The sequence below is a fragment of the Mauremys reevesii genome, linkage group 3, assembly GCF_016161935.1.
Source record: "Mauremys reevesii isolate NIE-2019 linkage group 3, ASM1616193v1, whole genome shotgun sequence".
In the NCBI taxonomy this organism is placed as follows: domain Eukaryota; kingdom Metazoa; phylum Chordata; order Testudines; family Geoemydidae; genus Mauremys; species Mauremys reevesii.
The window spans coordinates 99,416,217-99,422,223 of record NC_052625.1 but is presented as its reverse complement, the minus strand read 5'-3'; positions in this window follow the sequence as shown (position 1 = coordinate 99,422,223).

Below are 6,007 nucleotides of genomic sequence, written 5' to 3'. Positions count from 1 at the left end.
TGCCGAGTCTTCATTTATTCACTCTAATTTAAGGTTTCACGTGCCAGTAATACATTTTTAATGTTTTTAGAAGGTCTCTTTCTATATGTCTATAATATATAACTAAACTATTGTTGTATGTAAAGTAAATAAGGATTTTAAAATATTTAAGAAGCTTCATTTAAAATTAAATTAAAATGCAGAGCCCCCCGGACTGGTGGCCAGGACCCAGGCAGTGTGAGTGCCACTGAAAATCACCTCATGTGCCGCCTTCGGCACCCGTGCCATAGGTTACCTACCCCTGGTATAAATGCAAGGGCAGGCTGCCCATTTTCCTTTCTGCAGAGGTCTCTGTCTTTATCGTTCTGTGAGCCTCACTGTACTAGAGCAGTGGTTTTCAACCAGGGATCTGGGGCCCCAGGGGGAGAGGGGGGCCGCAAGCAGATTTCAGGGAGTCCACCAAACAAGGCCGTCATTAGACTTGCTGGGCCCCAGGGCAGAAAGCCAAAGCCCCACTGCCTGGGGGAGAAGCCCGGGGATCCAAGCTCCAACCCGGGGTTGAAGCCAAAGCCTGAGCAACTTAGCTTCGCAGGGCCCCCTGTAGCATGGAACCCTGAGCAACAGCCCTGCTTGCTACCCCCTAACCCTGGCCTTGGCTTTTATATGCAGAAAAAACAGTTGTTGTGGCACAGGTGGGCCATGGAGTTTTTATAGCATGCTGGCAGGAGGGCAGGGCCTCAAAAAGAAAAAGGTTGAGAACCCCTGTACTAAACAGTTCCTAGACTGAGGCAGCTTTTGAAAGGGACTATCACTTATGACCTGGGTTGCCCTTGTAAACTCTACCCTTTGCTTGGGAGTTCCTGGGGATGTGCTCTTGACTGGAGTCTTCCCCAAACCCACCCACTTGACAGAATATCATTCTGGCACTCGAGCTTCCTGGTGTTCTTTCTAGCTTTCCGGGTACGCTCTGTAATAGCAGAAAATCACTCTCAGTAGCAGTTCTAGATCTCTCTCTTGGAGTCACAGTGGTTGGTCAATGGCTACATCCTGGGGCCAAGGTATTATTCTGTGCTTGCTCCATCTGCTCCTGGAAGATAGAAAAAGATGAGAGGAAAAAAATCCCTATAGGAAAAAAAGACATGGCCAGAGCAACATAACTTTGTTGACTTTAATGGAGCTACTCTGATTTCCACCAGCTGAAGACTTGGTCCACTGTTTTGTTTCATTCACCTAGCTCCAAACCCCTGCATTCCTCTTCAGAAAGAGGGCTTTGTCACAGCACTGATTACTACGAATACTTTCCCCTTCTTAGAGTCTCATTGTCTATGAACCTAGGCACTTCAGCCAAAGACACTAATCATATTTATGTTTTTCTCTGAAGGTATAAGTCTCTGAAAATGTGGTTTTATCTTGGAAGAACTGACATTATCTTATCTGTAGTGCATTGGAGACTTTAATTGTTAGATGTTCTTTCAGGAGGGCTGATTGCTTCCACACAAGATATTTTAGATCATTGATTTAAAGAAAATGCTATTTTCTTTTAGGAAATTTCTCAAAGGAGTTATTTTATCCTCAAAAGCACTGTTTCCTGGAGAAACTGTCATTGTGAGGAACGTTATTATGGTTTGGTTTTGTAAACTGGTTATTTCCATAGTCCATTTGCATCTTTGGTTACCCTGCTAGGCTTTATAATAAAGTACACAGATAAACATTCTTGTTTCTTATATCCCTGCTGCTTTGTCACTTAAAGCTATATGTCCTAAATAACTACTTACTGAATGTGAAGTAGGCTTTTTTCCCTTTAGGAGACAGTAGCTTTAGGGATGATTCTGGTAACCTGACACTGCTCGATATATTTTTGCTGGAATATGGAACCTACACAATTGCACCACAAGCAAATTTCTTTATAATAGAAGGATCATAAAACTGCAGTTTGGAAGCCCAACCCACTGGTTATTTTAAAGTGGATTTCCCAGCTGTTATTTTTTTAATAGATAATGTTAATTGGGACTTTTGCAAAGGCATAAGGAATATGAAATCATTGTTGTTGCCCATACACATTGAGAGATAGTGTGTCCAGACTGTTGTCTACCTCTGGGCATTCAGTAAGATGCATTCTGCAACCAGGATACCATTCTACAAGCTGGTAAGAAAAGTTGATACCATATATGGCTACCAAAGTGCACAATGATTTATTTGTATTACGTTAGTGCCTGGAAGACCCAACTGGGAACCCACTTTACTAGGCACAGTACAAACAAAGAGTAAAAGATGGCTCCAGCCCCACTTACATTCATAGGCGGCAGGTTATATACTTTTGTGGTGCTCGGGCACCAGGAATATTCAGGGCTGGGGGCCCTGCTCCAGCAATATTTGGAGCTGGGCCTCTACTCTAGCCCTGCCTGGATCGGGCCCCGGCCCCCACTCCCCTACGCATCTTCCCCCCAGGCCCCCCGCATCCCTGCCTGACAGAAAGCGGTGCGCGCCTCTCCTGTGCCAGCTTGTGCTGCCGGCAGAACTGCTGTCTGCTGCCCCAGGGTCCTAGCGCCCCCCATCCCCTAATGGCAGGGCAGGCTGCCCTTACCCTGCCCTTCCGTCCTAGCCCTGAGCCTCTCCAATGCCCCAAACCCCTCATCCCCAGCCAGAGCCCTTATCTCCCTGCACCCTAATCCTCTGCCCCAGCCCTGAGCCCCCTCCTGCATCATGAACCCCTCAGCCCCAGCCCTCATCCCCCTGCACCCTAATCCTCTGCCTCAGCCCTAAGTCCCCTCCTGCATCATGAACCCCTCATCCCCAGCCCCAGCCAGAGCCCTCATCCCCCCGCACCCTAATCCTCTGTCCCAGCCCTGAGCCCCCTCCTGCATCACGAATCCCTCATCCTCAGCCCCACAGCCCTCACCACTCCACTCCCTCCTATCCCCAAACCCCCTCCCAGAGCATGCACCCCCTCCCCCTTCCCACACACAACTTCCCACCCCCAAACTCCCCCCCAGAACCTACACCCCTCACCCCCTCCTACGCCTCCACCCCCAGCCCAGAGCCTGCACCCAAACTCTGTCCCAATGCTTGCACCCCTCACCCCCTCCTGCACACCCACCCCCTACCCCAGCCCGGAGCCTGCAGCTAGCACCCAAACTCCATCCCAAAGCCTGCACCCTGCACCCCTCCTGTACCCTAATCCCCAGCCCAGGACCTGCACCTCAGACCTCCCCCCCCAACCCCTTCCCAGAGCCTTAGGCAGGTGGGGGCAGAGTTTGGGGGAGCGGAGTTGGGGGGGCGGGTTCTGGGCACCACCAAAATTTCTACAAACTTGCCACCCATGCTTACATTCTAAAACTACTTCTACACTATGAGCTAGGAGTGAGATTCCCCTGCTCGTGTATGCATATTTGAGCTAGCACAAGTATAACAAGCAGTGTAGCCATGATAGCATGGGTATCGGAAGCAGAGGCACTGCTGAGCTGTACTGAGTACAACGTACCAGCATTTTCAGGAGGGTTTGTACTTGGCTCAGTCATGCCTCTGCTGCCGCTACTTGCGCTATTGCAGCTACACTGTGACATCGATGAGCACTAATGTGAGCATGTGTACACAAGCAGGGGAATCACACCGCTAGCTCATAGTGTAGATGTGGCCTTAATTCACAATAAGCAAAAAGGATAGAAAGCAAGCTGTGTATCTGGTTAAACCAAATTACTCTCACTTCTTTCTGACTTGGAAGTACTAGTCGATCCAGAAGCTGCTACAGCTAAAGAAGAGACAGAGGGAAAGAGAGGCTTAATCTAAAATATGGTGTGATAGATTTTTGTTTCAGTGACAGATCTGAAAGCAAACCTGAAGAGTACCTGAAGTTTCAGTTACATTAACAGGAGGGGTTCTTTCTACTTGAAGCACTTACAAATCATAGCTGGAATAGGCTCAACAAATCATTCAGAACAATAATGTATTGGTTGGCATATCTCCTGGGACTGTCTTATTGTCCCACACCAACAAGCTGATTCTGCCTGTTGGCTTTTCTTTTAAATTATTTTAGTTAAATATATTGTTTATAAAAAGGGCCAGATGGAGAATGAAAGCATCTGTGTATCCCCAGACCATATATAGTAGAGGTAGCAACAATAAAAGCTTCCCCCAGGCTGCCCTACCAATGTAACTTGAGGGATTACCTCTGAGTGACAGTCTCATGGTTCATTCATTTCCTTGGTCCCTATGATAAGACTCTCAACAAGGATGCCAGATGTGGTGTGATGTAGGCACCTGTCCACTAGACAATGGACTGTGAGCACAAAGTCACATAGACCATAAAACAGCCATTGAATACAGTAGAAATGACATTTGGTTCCCACTGACCTGGGCTAGATTTCAGCTGGTGAAAGGCTTTATATCCCATTACTAAAAGGCTGAGACCTCCTGTACTTTGAGAGGTGGGGGTGTCTCTCTGAGCACACAAACAACATATCCTTTTACTGAGGTAGTTCAAATGAGCCAGATTGATGCCTTTAGGATTTCCCCGATGGCTCTGAGAAAAACAACTCCGGCTAAGGGCCAAGACTTATTCCAATTATCTCTGGGAATTGTTACCCCTCTGTACTCAAACAACTGCTCAGGAAATCTTGGCTGGTAAAGTTGATATGAGGAGCACTTTCCAGAGAGTTTAAAACTTGTGGTGTTTGTCTGGCACAGGATGAGATACTGAAGAATGCTCTAAACTATGCAGACCATGCGAATTCTGTCACCACCTTGTCTGAAGTAGAGAGCCCCATTACGATCCATTAAAGCGCCCAGACCATTCAAACTTGATTATGTTGTCATTACAGTATTATCTGTCCCCATGACACTGAATAGTGGCACATCTTCATCCAGGGCTTACTCTCACTAACCAGAATGAATGCACATGTTTTGTTCTGCTGAACAGTTTGTCAGGCAGAGCTGTGTGTGTGAACTTCTCCTGATAAGGTGAGCCGTTGGCATAACACCTAATCCTACCCAGGAATGGAGTCTGGAAGGAAACAAAGATGTTCACCCTTTATTTCTTTCATTGAATAGAGTGTGGCCTAGTGATTAGAGCAAAGGACTGGGCATCTAATCTTTTGGGTGCCATCCTTGGTTCTGCTACTAATTTGCTTGAATGATCTTGGGTAGGTACCTTAACCTCACTGGGGCTTGGTTTATTATTCTCCAAAATGTGTATATTATTTGCCAGCATGAAAGTCACAGGGAAGCTTGGAGGCTTAAATAATGTTTGTAAATTGCGTTGAGATTCTTTAACTAAGGGCTGTGTAAGAAGCTCTTGACTGACCCTGCAAGAACAAATTGACTTTGTATGCTAGAAAATGAATGTGTCTGTATGTTATTTATGTCTCTTCATGCCGCTCCTTTCTGCAGGGCTGGAGGGTCTCTATGGGGAAGGAGTTTGCTGGTTCTCCAAAGAGATCTGTGCCTACATCTGGACATTAACTGCGATTTAACCTAGGTTGAAAAACAAACAATTTGATCCCTTGACATACTGTTGATTGAGAAGGTCTTTTGAATACATTCTCAGAGGATCCTTTTCAAATAAATGGTTATGAACCATGAAATGTAAACATAATTACCACATCAAGATGCATACCAGGACACTTACAGGCTATTGTTCAGCCTTATGCTTTTAAGCACCAAGAAGTGAACTGTATGCTAAAAAAACACCTCATACTGGAATTAGTATTAATACTTCAAAATTCTGTAGCACCTTCTATTTGAGACTTTCAAAGCATTTTATAAAAACTAATTAATTTAGTGTCACAAAACCCTTGCAGAATGTGTAGTATTATCCCCATAATACTATGTGTACTATTATCCCCAGGGTAAGAGATGCAGAAAGGTTAAGGTCAAGTTTTTATAGAAGTGGCCACAGAGTCTGAGGACCTCATTCCTAGATTCCCAGTCTGAAACACCTTGGGCTAGATTTTCAGAATTCCTGACCACTACAGCTCCTATAGAAGTCAGTGGCAGATGCAGAAACTCAGCACCCCTTAAACTCACGCCTTCA